This window comes from Polypterus senegalus, chromosome 7 (assembly GCF_016835505.1).
Source record: "Polypterus senegalus isolate Bchr_013 chromosome 7, ASM1683550v1, whole genome shotgun sequence".
Taxonomy (NCBI): Eukaryota; Metazoa; Chordata; class Cladistia; order Polypteriformes; family Polypteridae; genus Polypterus; species Polypterus senegalus.
Genome location: NC_053160.1, coordinates 155,889,211 through 155,904,372, shown reverse-complemented (window position 1 = coordinate 155,904,372; position 15,162 = coordinate 155,889,211). Strand labels below are relative to the sequence as shown.

Sequence of the window (15,162 nt, the reverse complement as noted above, 5' to 3'; positions counted from 1 at the left end):
TTACTCATTACTTTGTTTTTAGCATGATTCACTCTTTACAAAGACTGGTTCCCCTTAAGTTAAACTCCCCATCTAGGATGATGTAAAGAAATTAATCAGATAGGGTTAACTGGTAGGAAGCATGCTAACAAAGTGGTTACTGCCGCTTCTTCTGGGTTTAAATGACCAGCCCTATCACTCTCAGGGGGGAGTTTGCATGTTAACACATTTCTGGGTGTATTTTTTTTTCTTTCCTTAAAGTACTCAGGTTTTTCTTCCTGCATTTCAAAAGACATGCAAAGCCAATTAATTATTGACTGTAAATGGGCCTGGTTTGGGACCCTGTGATGAGTTTGTCCAGACTGTGCCCGATACTGCTTGGGTGGCCATTGTCCCCTCACATCTGTAAACTGGATTAGGCAAGTTTGAAGTGGATAGATGGACAGATGTATGTTGTGTGGAAAGATCAGCCTCAACACAGACAGACACCGACTCACAATGTCCCAAAAACACACACGTTTATTATTTTCTGCACGCAGAACACAGTGCACCAACCAGCCACAATGCTCAAACCACAAGGATCTGCCCTTTCACTTCTTCTTCTGCCTCTCTTTCTGCCGCCTCCACTCCACTCTCGCAAGCTCTGTAATTTTCTACCTGACTCCGGCTCCCAGTTTGGAGTGAGGCGGCCCCTTTTATAATGCATCCGGATGTGCTCCAGGTGTTCCCTGATGATCTCCCTGCAGCACTTCCTGGTGTGGCGGAAGTGCTGCAGTCCATGGCTCTGGAACCATCCAGGTGGCCATGGCCCCCCACAGGATTGAGCTTCCAAGCTCCGTATCCATGGCCCTGATGTAGTCCAGGTGGGCTGCCCTCTTGTGTCTCTGGGAAGATATTGCCCCTCACTTGCTCCTTCCCTTATCCAGGCATCCGGGTGGGGCAAGGTTCCCGGTTGTCTGCCACAGTTGATAGTTTAAGTAAATTAAATTTGATTGGATTCTGAGTGAATATGTGAAAATGACCCAACCCATTGACTATCAGCAGATAATATGTATGTATTACGGCCATTTTATACATTCTTGTTTGTCTGTTACCAAAGCCCAAGAAGAATGAAAGCAATTACTTTAAAAACAGAAACATTGAACTAATTAAACAAAAATAAATGATCCATATTTAACATCAATGACATTCCATTCTTGTATTTATTTATGTATGAACACATTAAAATCACTTCATTTTTTTTTTTTTTTTTTTTTTTTTTTTTGTGTTCAGCTTCTCCTGGCTCACCGGTACGAGAAAATCCTCAAATATGATAAACTGTTCGACTCATCATGATGTCTGCTTAAGCAATGCATAGAGCATTTTGGGGTTGCCCACAACCACTTTTGCCCTACGAAACATGTAAACCTGTTATTTTTAGACCATATTTTTATGCAGAAAATTACACCCTTATGATAAAGAGTAAACCAATAATTGTCTTCAACAAAAATGATTAGAAGGACTTGAAACTGTACGTGTTAACTGACTCAACTGACCCAAGGAGCACACTCTTTAATGAGACACAAGGGGTCAAAGTTAGTGGGTTTTTTTATAAAAATGGAGTTTGTTAATAAAGGCATGTGAAGTGTCATTTTATGCTTTTGTGATATGGCTGATTTTGATTTTGATTTGATGACCATGAATACTGCATATTTATTTTTAATATCTGATTCTTTACTGGTGGTCCTAGTCCTATAAGAGCCACTCCTAGAAGGTTAAAATGACAGATTTCAAACATAAGCATGTGGAGTAACGTGTTAGTCAGTGATTATGAAAATTATGTTATTTTTGATATTTGAAGTGAAAAATGACAAAATCTATTACAGTTGAGAATATTTAGACTTTAAATGTTCAAATGCATAGATTTTAATCATTTAAATATCTGACACAACTATTCTTGTTAATGATCTACCTCTACCTCATAAAGTAAATCGCTGCATTTCTTATGAACACCACAAATTAATGTGGCTTACGCTAATTCAAACTTTTTAATAATTTGTATGTCCTTCTTTATTTTTGATGGCAGATTCAATCATCTTACACATATCTGGGGAGTGATTTTCTGCCGTTCTTCATTCTTTTCAGCTGCAGTATGCTAGAGGGGTTTTGTTGTTTTTGGTACTCTTCCTTCCACTTTAAATACTCTAATGGCTATTAGATTCAAGTCAGGGGAAATACTTGGACAGGTCATAGTTTTTACTTTTTTAAAAATGTTTGTGGGATTTTTGCAGTGTGTTTGGGATCACTGGCATGTTTGAAAACTCCTCTCCCACTAAGCTTCTCGAGACTAGGAGCCATCTTTTCATTCAGTGCTTTTGTATACACACCAGCATTCATGTTTCCATCCTTAAATGTAATTTCCCCTTTTACACTCCTCCTCCATGCAGTTGCTATGGTAGTCCTGGCCAGGTCAACACCAAACCTTCTGGACCCCATCTGACAAATGTATTTTGTTTTCATCTGACCAAAGATGGCGCTGCCAATGCTCATCAGGCTTGTTTTCATGTTCTTTTGCTACATTTAATCTTGCAGTTTTGTGTAATTTTGTGAGCAACAAATGTTGACTTCATGGGATGTCCTTTGCACTCTCTGAGTAGTCACTGATACATCAATTCCCACAGATTGCTCTTGCTCCAAGTCCGAAGCATTTGCCCATCCTTTTTTCAATTCAAGGTTGCTTAAGTTTTTGGAGGATGTTATTGGTAGTATGGCTTCTCCATTACCTTCTATGTTTCGACTTCTGTTCAGTACCCTATTAATGCCCTTGTCCCCATCTCCCATTTTTATTAAGTCTCACAAGTTGGTTTGTAAATTGTTCAGGCAATTAGCACATTAGACACCACCCAGGCTAATATTGAGAAAGTTGTGGTATTCACAGGTTATTTTATAACTTTGTTCATGCAATTAGCCTGAGTTGGAAATCCCAGGTTTACTTACTTACTGTATGTTATATTGAGTTTGTACTTTGAGGTCTGTATTTTCAATGTAGTCTATCTAACCAGTTTATTTTAATTATACATGAGCTCAAATACAAAACGCTTTAACTTAAAAGTAACACAATTATTGAAGGATGATACAATTTTGAGTCATTTAACATTTTAGTGATATTGACCAGGGATGTGTTCAGTTTTGCTATATACTGTAAATAAAATTGTAATCTGTTCACCAATTGCTCAGTAACTGATTTTTGTGAAATTTTGCATGTGCATTGCCATTGGCAATATGGCCTATCAGGGAGAGTGGTTGTAATGAGGAAGGAAAACCCAATAGGCAACTCCAGTATAAGGACTACAGTTCCCATCAGGCATCAGAAGAGCATTCGGGCTGAATAGAGGACTCCATCATCAGTGTGCACAAAGTTTATTGGCCAAAGCAGGACCTTATCTAATACCACAGGCACAGGGTTTTATTCTCAACTAATGTGCATAGCAATTTCATTGTCTTACTGGATTACAGCTTTTGTCTAAGAGTGTGGCATTTTGTCTGATTGTATGTTTTGTTTAGCCATGTTGAATTTCTTAAAGGCAGTTGTGAAAGAAAGCAAAGCAGATGAAGGGATAATGTAAGTTATCCAAGGGTAATATACTTGTTGTGTATGATGTGCTTTGGTTTGCTGTCCATATTAAAATATAAAATTTTTCTTAGAAGCAGCATAAACAGTTAAGCAAGCTAGGGTGTGTGAGCAACAAGGAGACAGAAAGTTCTAGGTGATAATGAAAGAAAATGGTAACTATAACACTTGACATTTTTTACGTACACAGTTTCTATAAAAGGATAAGAGCTTTACTTAAGAGCTATTAAGAAAGACAAAGAATGTGGCAGAATGAAACTTGTAATGAACCAGTCAGAGTAAAGGTCAGGTGTTTTGTAAGCATTAATTCAGCAGTTATGTAAATTAAGTTGTTTGCAAATATGAAACTGTTAACTTTGTTCTGTAACCATTCTGTGGCACCTCTGCTTGGAGAACATTTCCTTGGCAGACTGCTGTGACGGGGTGCTCCCTTTTCAGGAAGAGAAATTAAAGATGCAATGAACAAGCTTCCTCCTGCCTGGTTATTCAGGGAGATAGTTATTTAAATATATATGATTGTTTCCTCCACACAGTTTTTTTTCCCCATTTATTTTTGTCTAAATCTTTTTCTGAGAACATGCCCCATTGGGGTGTATGGGATTTCCAAACCTTTAATAAGCAATGTTCCTTTCTTTCAATCCCATCAAAAAAATGTTTAAACTCCAAAACACCCTTTTAAGTGAGTTTCATAGTTGTGAAATTACATGCACAACAATATTTAGTTATCAATTTCATGAAATTAGATGAGAAAGGAAACCTGCCTCACTCACCACTATCTATTATTTTGTAATGTTCTCTTATACATAACAAGTGAAGCGAGATTTGGGCCACCGGACAAGGAAAATGGTGGCCTGCACCGTTTTGGTCAAACATGTGGACAGGAATTTAAGTGCACTGTGTATATGTGGCAGTAGCTCTGGAATGAACTGATAACAATACATTTTATTAATGCAAATCTTTACATTTTGTTTAAAAAGGCAGAACTATAGTACACCTGCAATTGTTTCTAATTGTGACAGAGATAAGCCACAATGAAATTTTTTTTAGTGCATGCCAAGTAGTTATTACAGTGGAAACAGAATGGTCAAGGACACTGTTGGTAATTTTTACTCTTTCTTGATGGCAGACATTTATTCAAGTCTGTTTTATGATTGGGCAAATATAATTTTAGGCTTTAATGCCAATTCAGTGTTGTAATTTGTAGCAATTTTACATCAACATTGAATGCATGAACTTTATAACATTATCAAATTTCTCCACTGGTGATGTCTCCTGCAATATTATGGAGACCTGCAGCAATGTCTGTGAACCCCAATCCAAAGGGTGCAGTTCACAGATGCTTCCCATCCAATCTAACAGAAATTGAGAGGATCTGCCAGAATGAATGGGATAGACCGTTCACATCCAGGTGGGCATAGCTTGTAAAGACCTCCCCAAGAAAACCTGAAGCTGTAATTGCTGCAAAGGGGGATTCTACAAAGTACTGAATTAAAGGTCAGAACTTGTATGAATGAAAGTTTATAGTTTTTGATTTTTAAAAACTTTCTGAAAATGTTTTCACTTTGTCATTATGAGATTTTGAATGTAAAATGATGGACAAAAATGTCAACAGTGTGAACATTTTCTGAATCCACTGTGTGTGTGGGGGGGAAACTGTGTGTTGTCCCTGTGTGTGCCTGCACTTTTCATGCAGATCCCAAAGGTATATCTGTTAGGTTTCCTGACAACCTGAAATGATAAGTGAATGGGTGGGTGGTAAAAGCAAAACTGAGCTAACTCCAAAAAAGAAGAGTGGCATTCTAATAGTGTAAGGATTATACACCTTGTGCCAGTTAGAGAATGGCAAGAAAAAAAGAAATGAATCACTGAAGGAAGCTAAGCATCTTCAGGAAACCCTGTCTTGTCATTTTAATGCACACCCTGATGTCAATTAGTAATAAACCTTCAATCATTAGGTTCTATAATTTTAGACACTCAGCATGTATAGTCATTTTATAAATAAGTGGTTCAGGGAAGAACTCTGGAACAGAAAGAAACTTCAGGAATACCAAAACGAGTCTGACCAAAAAGGTTACCTGTCAGCGTTACCTGTCATGATCCGTCTTTTCTCCTTTAAGAGTTTGTCAGTTGATCATTTGCGTTAAAGCTCACATATGAGCATTCACCAGCTGTCACAAACCTTCCTGCTAACTGCACGCTCTCTTCCTTTTCTTTCATCACCAGGGATGTTTTGAGGCTTCCCTCCTTAGCTGGACCCAAGGGGAGCAAGAAGACAAGAACTTCCTTCCTTTCTCCTGGAGAAGGCTGAAGATGCTTTGCATACTCAAAAACAAAAAAAAAATATACAAAAAAAAAAAAACGATTACCTCTTTTAATCACGTATCTTCCATTTGTGTTAATTTGGTGTGTGGATGTAGATAAGACCATAACAAATAATATGGGATCTTTTTTTGTTTCTCTTTTTGTTTGTAGTCTTTTTTTTAAATAATGTTTTAGGCCTGTTAGGGACTCTGAGCCTTGCTGACAGTTGTTTTTGATTTCCTTTTTTTTTTTCCCCTTTTTTTTTTAATAGCAAGACCGGTCTAAACACAAATGAAGACAAATTCTGACAGTTCTGAGCTACAACAATACAATCTCCACGTTGTGAGTCCATGTTTACAACACTACAGGTGGGCCCCGTGGCCTGTTTCGGCTTGTAGCAGCATGTCTTCCGCTTTTCCACGACATGATGTTAAACCTGGTGTTTCTTTATTTTTCACTTTTTTTTTTTTTTTTTTTACTGCACTTTTATATTATAGTCTACCAGTGTTCTACTGAGGCTGAGAGTCCCCACTTTTCACTTAGCCATTATTAGCTTATTAGTTAGAATTTTGGCTTTTTTTTTCCTTAATTTTGCTTGTATAACCCCATACGTTAACCATGTCTATTTTAATGTATAGATATAGATGTAGAAATGCATTGTTTCCTTGTGGTAAGTGATTGAGATGCTGCCACGGATTTGAGACACTGATGAATGGTGCTATTTTGGACTTTCAATATGCTCCTTGGTAAAGTAGCTCTGATGGGTTATTTTTTCCATATTCTAAGAAGGTGTTGGTGCTTTGTCGTCTGGTTGTTGTTACTTGGTCTGGACTGACTTGTTTTTCTTGTTGTCTTCTGTGTGGCTTTTATTGACTACAGGTTAAAATGCAGAGATGCAGATGGTCCTTTATCAAATAAAAAAGGTATTTTGCCCAAGACTTCTAGGAAAGGGAGCATCACAAAACTGCAACTTAATGATTATCCCTCCAAATGCAAAACTGGACAGTGGCCGTGTGCATTGAAATATTTGTGAGTGTCCCCTCAAGCTTTTTATTTTTTATTTTTTTTCCCTTATCACATAAATCCCCAAGCTCAGCACTTTAAATTTTTACTTAGAAAAACGTAATGTGAATTGCGATTGGATTTTTTATGAGGAGTTTTAGCATCTAATAGCATCAAATGCAGCAACTTTTTTTTTTTTTAAATCTTCGTTCTTTGATAATAGAACTTACTCGTGTCTCTGGGAAAGATAATTAGAAATTTCAGACCTTCTGCTTCAAAAAAATATCAGTTTTAACCCATCCGGCATCATTTTGTAGTCTCATATAATTGCAATCCTGAGCTTTATTTAAAGAATGACTGATACAATGCAATTCATGTATTTTTTAACCACTATTAATATATATGTTTGGAATATTATGTAGCAGAGAGCTGCATACTGTAATGCAAAATTGTATAACTGAGCAGAACTATTTTATAATTAAGTGAAACTTCATAGGTAGATCTATATTTTTTTTCCTACTGTTTTTATAATAAAGACAGATTGATGAAATCATCTTGTGTTACAAACTGATACAACACCCCTGATCTCTTACACACTTGTGTCCATGTTTCTAAATAATTTACCGGAATGACAATAGATTCATTTCTTTCAGTCTATTTTCATTTTTCTTTATTATTCGATTTATATAATCTTGGGATATTCAGTGCAAGTGCTTTACTAAAACATTTACAGTAGTTCGTACCAGTAAGTGTGACTTATTTTAATCATATACAGTACAAAGAAAACAATGAATAATTTTAATATAGTTTGCAGATTAATTTTAAACAGTAAGTTAATGTACACAGTATAAGCAGTTTTGTCTTGCTTCCCTTTTCATTCATGCCATCTACAGCTTTGATGTTGTGGTCTGAAAGCCCACTGTAGCTTAACTATTCTTAGATCTTCCTTTACAGTGCAATCTTACAACTTGTGTTGAACTAAGCTTATTACTTAAACTAATGCATGCACTTTTTTGGGTTTAATCTTATTTCTTTAAGATTGTCTCCTGTTATGTTAGACTAGGAATGCCAGCTGTGTTGTACATAGCCAGTGACAGTATTAGGCAGTTCCAGCATTTATATGTTGAGATATTCTGTACCTGCAGATGTATATGGTTGATAATGCAAGCTTTTGTAATAACGTGATCTTTAATAATGCACTATAAGTATCCTGATGTATTTTGGCTATTTTAGTAGTATTTCAATAAATATGCAAGCGCCTACTTAATAGTTAAACGTTTCTTTGTTTCCTTTTTTCATAAACAGTGTGGTGTTTCTTATTTGCAAAAAATGTAAGGAACATCTCAGACATGATACCCAACATTCCAGAAGACTAAAAGTGATTGGCGGTTTAGAATTTTAAAAATTGTGTCTGGGAATGCAAAAGTACCAGTCGGATAACCAGAAAAACCAAACTGCACAAGGCAAGAATGTAGTCAACATAAAATAAACCTGAAGCCATGTAACACAAACCTGGGTTTTGTTTCTACCAACTCACCCTGTAGCAAAGTGTGTTTTCATTTCAGAAAAGAGCCAACACTACGATAATTACGGCTATGCTATGCCATCTTCTACAGGTGAAGCGTAATAACACAGCATATCATGTGGATTGTGTAACCAGCAACAAGCAAAGCAACCATAAAGAGAATGATCATGCTCATTAGAACATTAGAAAAATCTGGACAAGAATAGGTCATTCAGCCCAACAAATCTCACCAATCCTATCCACTTCATTTCTCCAAAAATAATATCATTTTGATTTTTGAATGTCCTTAAAGTCCTGAGCCCTTGTATATAAAACATGCTTTACGCTTGGAAACTTGTATAAGCCATTCCTAACACAAAGGTTGAGGTTTACACAACACAAATGTGACTTGAAAATTGGCTTAACATTACTGCAAGTTTCGACTCTCCGTAAGTCCTATACAGAGTTTTTAGTGTTGGTATTTTAGCAAAGTGGACACAACGTCTCTTTTCCATGTTGTATTCCAATGTTCTTGAAACTGTTTATATCAGATAACTAACATGTTCTGTCCATACATCTTCAGTGCTGGCAACAATGCCTAATATACTAATGTTAATTGTGTAAGTATGTAGCTTGTCTTTCATCTCTAAAAAGGGAGTGTTGTGTGCTGTAGGGCATAACTGGCCATGACAGTATTAGCCTTTTTGAAGGATACCGCCAATGGGAGGCTATCAGAGATTGCAATCATTTTTTGACTCAATGGCTTATAATCTAATTTAAATTTGCTAGAGGTATCCTCTTGGAGTTTTATGCTGAATTGAAGCCTGCATTACACAGACCATCAGGCACAAATTACATAATCTCTGGTCCATTACAGGTTTTAACAACCGTAGGGTATTTGGCGATGGGCACTTGTCTGTGTGAACTGGCTGACTGGTCAGAAATCTCGCAGGCACCTCACACCCAGATAAACAGCCAGCTTGTTGGGGTCCGAAAACACCTGCTCTCCCTTTCCAGAATTTGCAAAAGGTTCTCCAGCTGTGGAAACATAGTTTGTGGTCCCAGTGCCAAAGAAAGGTAATTCCAGTGATCCCAAGGACTTCAGACTAATTGCTCTTACTTCATACATCATGAAGACCTCTGGTTCCAGAACATCTTGATCCTCTGCAGTTTGCCTATCAGACACATATAGCTGTGGTGGATGCTGTCATCTCCACGATTCACAGTGTCTACTCCCACTTGGACAAAGCTGGTACCCCAGTCAGGATAATGGTCTGTGACTTTTCTAGTGCTTTTAACATCATTCTGCCTTATTGACTGGGTACAAAGCTCAAGGCTTTGCTTCTTGAAGCCCCCACAATATTCTTGATCATAGGCTACCTGACCAACAGACAGTAATTTGTGAGGCAGAGAGACTGTGTGCCAGAAGTGGTGGTGTGTAATATTGAAGCACAGCAGGGAACTCTCCTGTCTTCACCCTCTATATAACAGATTTCCAGTACAAAATCAGCACTTGCCATCTACAGAAATTTTTAGATAGCTTGTCCCATTATAAGCTACATTAATAATGGAACCGAGTCAGAGATTACAGGAAAGTTATGGAGGACTTTGCCTTGTGGCACAGGGACAGCAACTTGCAACTCAACATCAGCATGACAAAAGAGCTGTTGGTGGGCTTTAAGTGTGCCAAGGAGCATCTGAGATCTGTCACCATTCAGGCGAGGGGCGTGGAATTGGTGCAGAGCTATAAGTACCTAGGGGTCCATATAAACGACAAACTGGAGTGGTCTGTCAACACAGTGGTGCTGTATAAGGGCCAGAGCAGACTGAACTTGGTAAGGAGACTCGGGTCTTTTGATGTGTGCACTATTGGAAATGTTCTATCAGTCCAGAGTAGCCAGTGTGGTATTCTATGCTGTGGTCTCCTGGGGAAGAAACTTGAGCTCAAAAGAAGAACAATGCCTGAATACACTTATTGGAAAGCCTGCACCATCACATGGCGATCCCTGGACACACTGGAAACTATTGTGGAAAAGAGAATGGTGGCAAAAGTAGATGCCATCATGAAAAATCCCCCCCATTCCCTTCCCGTCTCTTGGAGCTCTTTTAGCCACAGGCTCATTGTACCACAGTGTGCTAAGAAGTGCCTCTGGGGTTCTTTTCTGTCTGCTGCTATCAGGCATTTCAGTGGTTCCTCCCATGGAACTCGTTAAGTTAATTTTGAAATGTCTGAACAATGCACATTGATTTATTTTTATTTACATATGAATTGATTGGCTGTATTATTTCTCCAGTGAGTCTTTATCGCTATTTTTATGTTTCTGCTGCTGTATACATGTGAATTTCCCTTTGGGATTAATAAAGTTTATCTAATCTAATCTAAATTTAATATATCCTAACATCCTGTTAGCCCTCTTGATGGCTTCTGTACGCTGTCTGGTTGTAGATAGGGACATGTCCATTCCTACTCCAAGGTCCTTCTCATATGCAAAGATTCAACAAATTATAAGCAATTATGTTAGAAGAAATTCCAAAATGCTGCCTTGATGATGGTATCATAATATTCAAAATAAAAAGAACAAGAAATATAGTAAATAAAAATTAAATATATAGTGAAAATGGTCCAGGGAAGCTACACAACAGATGGACACCCTCTTGTATTTATTTAAACCCTACTGGATTTGAATACACATAAATATAGGACAAGGGCATCAGATTGGCCCATCTAGGAACTCTGCAATGTCTTGTGTACACAGTACAACCCTCTGTCTAATGTCAGCATTGCACATTGACACACACTTGTGGAAGTTTTGTGTCAGTCATGTCAGTGTCATCATCTTCCGATTTTCTGATGCCATTCTTGAACAGCTGCATGTTACTTATGTAAAAAGAACTGCAATTCAGATGCTGTTATGAACTTGCATTTCAAGGAATGTGAAATTTCTTTCCTATAAAAAGGACTAAGTAACTAACAAAGAGAAATATAAACAGTCCGGTTATTCTGAAGGTCTTGGGCGAGAACCACATACAAATGCAGCATCCACTGACTGGACCACCTTTCTCTCTGCCTCACTCACTCTCTTTCAAGCAGGTGTCAGTCCCTACTTCCTCATGTCTTACCAGAATGCAACTCTTTTTCTAAGGTGTCTCGATGGGCAGATGATTCTCTTCCACTTCTTAGTAAGAAGTGTCCAGACTTGGCAGAGTAAAATAGATTAGTCACGCTTCTCAAACATGGCTCCTGGATTTATATTTTTCAATTTAATTTAGTTTTCAGACTCTGGCATTTTTTTCAGGGCAACTTAAGCAGGTGGACTCAGGTCTGTAGCTTAATCTCCTTTCCCTCATCCTTGGGAGCGCACTGACAGATCAATTAACCTTATGAAATGTGGCTCCGCCCCTCTGCATGTTCTGTTTAACTTAATTGTCAGAACGCAGATCACTTTGGTCCAGAGCAGTGCCGTAGTAGACGGAGTCAATTCTGCTGCTGATGTTCTTCCTCCTCAAAGTAAGAGATGTGCAGACTACAGAGAAAAAACACTCACATCATCCCTGTGACACTGCTGAGCCTTCTGGGGTCCCTTTTACTTAGAGTCTTGTGTTCTGGTCTAAGGCTCTTCTTAAATGTGACTTGGTGGGCAATGTTAGGTCTGCAACTGAGTGTCTTTCATCTCATAGTAAGAGGTGCCCAGACTTGAGAGAGAGTAATCACATCTGTTATCCATCCAGTATGGGCCTTCAGCCCATCCAGTGTAATTAGTTGTTAGACTATTGAAGACTGGTCTGGGCCTCTTTCTAAAGCATCTTGCTGGGCAGATGCAGTGCCTGTGAATGCTCCTCATCCTCTTTAGGTTAGAGGTGTCCCAGCATGGAGGAGAACATACAGATTAGATGCCTTTCTAATACAAGGCTCCACCTCTCCCCAAGTCATCTTTCATGCAGTTCTTGTGGTGATCCTCCTCTTGACAAGAAAACCGAGAAGGTGCTTGTGGTTGTCTGCACGACCCAGAACATGTTTTTTTCTTTTTCTTTTTAGTTTTTAATTTTTTTAACTAGTCAGGACTTGAATGGTAAGTTTTCTGGACCTTGTAATGTTATTCACTTTGAGGTCTGTTTGTAATACTTCTATAAGTTCTATAGCTCTTCTAAAGCTCTGTAATGCAGCCTTATGATTTAATCATTAAAATTAATTATTTCTGTCATCAAGCAATACTTAGTATCTCACTATGACAAAGTGAAAAGCAGGATTTTAGGAAGTTTTGCAAATTTATTAAAAATAAAAACCTGAAATATCACATTGGCACAAGTATTCAGATCCGTTGCTATGACAGTTGAAGTTTGGCTCAAGTGCATCCCATTCTACTGATCAACATTGAGATGTTTCGGCACCTTGTTTGGAATCCACCTGTGGTCAGATCAGTTCATTGGACACAATTAGGAAAGACAGACACACGGGTCAATAGAAGGTTCACAGCTGACAACGTGTATCAAAGCAAAAAGCAAGTCATGAGGTCGAAGGAACTGCCTGTAGGGATTCTGTCTGCACTCTTAAAAATAAAGCTGCCAGAGTGGCTCTAAAGAACGATGCCATAGGAGAACCATTTTTGGTTCCTAAAAGACCCATCTTCATGAAGGTTCCATAAAGAGCTATGTATTCACTTAGATGTGTAACAGTCTCCATACAGTAAATAACCATGAAAAGATTTATGAAATACCAATAAGTACTGATTATTAGTACTGACTATTCCTACATATGGTACGTCCAGTAACACAGGCTAAGTTCAGCTTTTCTTAATCTGCTAGTGTCCTGCTAGTTAGCCCACCATACACTAAATATTTCAGTTTGTTTTTCTACATATTAGAACTTTGTCTGAGCACAAAGAACAAACTCCATATGCAGAGAAGCCATCCCAGAATGCAATGGTGCTTTGTCAAGCAATAGTTATACACGGAGCCACACAACCCAATAAAGAATTTTAAAGTGCTATTAAAGAACCGTCATTTTTAAGAGTGTAGGCACAGGTCTGGGGAAGGCTAAAAAGATTTCTGCAGCACTGAAGGTTCCCATGACCCTCCTAATTATTAAACAGATTAAGTTTGGAACAACCACGATTTTCCCTAGAGGTGAAACTGAGCAGTCGGGGGAGGAGGGCTTTGATATGAGATGTGACCAGAAACCTGATGGTCACTCTGTCTGTGCTCCAGAAAACCTGTGTGAAGATGGGAGAAACTTCCTGAAGGACAACCAGCACTGAAACACGGCACAAATATGGGCTTCATGGCCAGACAACATGAAAGCCCACTTGGAGTTTGAAAAAAGGCACCTAAAGGACTCTCAAAACTATGAGAAAAAAGACTGAACTGTTTGGTTTCAATTCCAAGTGTCACATCTGGAGGAAATCAGGCAGTGCTCATCACCTGCACAATATCATTCCAGTGAAGTCAGGGACTGGCAGACCAATCAGGGGTGAGGGAAAGCTGAAAAGAGCAGGGCTATCTTTAATGAACACTTGCTTCAGAGTGCTCTGGAACTCAAACTGGGACAAAGGTTCACCTTCCAACAGGTCAAAGACCCTAAGCACAAAGCAAAGACAACACAGAATTGACTTAGGGACAACTCTGGGAATTTCCTTAAGTTGCCCAGGAAGAGCCTGCACTTGAATCCAAGCAAACATCTCTGGAGTCCACTGATGGTCTCCATCCAGCCTGACAGATCTTGAGAGGATCTGCAGAGGATAGCGGCAGAAAATCCACACGTTCAGGTGTGCAAAACTTATCACGTCTGACTCAACATCTCCAGGCTGGAATTGCTGTCAAAGAGGCTACAACAAAATACTGAGTCAAGGGTCCGAATAACTGTGTCAATGTGATATTTTAGGTTTTTATTTTTAATAAATTAGCAAAAAGTCCTAAATTCAAGTTTTTGCTGTGTCATTCTGGGGTATTGAGTGTTCCTTGATGTGGGGAAAAAACTAACTTAAGTGATTTTAGCACAAGGCTGCAACATAGTATAACCAGCAGTGGACACCACTGAGCCCCAAACCCCAGTTACAATCGAACGCAACACAGTTCCTGGTTCAAATAAAGGTTTCTGTATTTCCCACAATACCTTAGCCAATAAGTAAAGTCTAAATACCACAACCAAGTTCAGATAAGCGATCCCCTCCATCTTCTTTTGCTCCTTCTGGTGAGCTTTGTCTGGGCGTGAGACAGTTCCTTTTATACAAGACCTGAGAGTATTACAGGTCCAAAGTAGGGATGACTTCTCTTGACAGTGCTCCCAGGACCTCAGCAGGATTGTTCCTCCAGACTACAAGTTCCATGATTCCCTGCGGATGACCAAACTGGGACCTGACTTGAGAAACTGCCCTCTCCTGTACTGGGGGAATACACTGTACCAGTCCATCAACTGTAGTGCCGCTGCCCTGACTGGGATAGGATGTGCTTTGACTGCTTTCCATCTCAGCTGGGTGCTTCTCCCATGACTTTGTCCATCCATTGTGGCCTCCCAGCCTGGTAAAGCTTCACTCTCCATCTCAGTTGGCATGCCAGGTCGTCCATACTGGCACTTACAATAGCAAAGTGTGACAGGGTCTGAATACACTACTTTCTGAAGCCACTGGATGCAATAATTGCAATGCCTCCTAATCTTCTTTGGGCAGAGTGGTGGTTCTGAGGTTAAGGATCTGCCGGTACGAATCCCGTAAAGGCCAGAAGTGATTCCACTCACCATTGGGCCCTTGAGCAAAGCATGTCCGCCAACTTA

The 15,162-nt window shown here is 38.9% G+C and overlaps 1 long non-coding RNA gene across 1 annotated transcript in view; it reads left to right on the top strand.

The window, feature by feature from the left end:
• The window catches only part of LOC120532930, a 40,097-nt gene extending 31,930 nt beyond the window's left edge, over window positions 1-8,167 (top strand). Inside the window, exon 4 of the long non-coding RNA XR_005634411.1 lies at window positions 5,813-8,167. This is a non-coding gene — a long non-coding RNA (uncharacterized LOC120532930). The remainder of the gene's footprint in view (window positions 1-5,812) is intronic.
• Window positions 8,168-15,162: the final 6,995 nt, after the last annotated feature.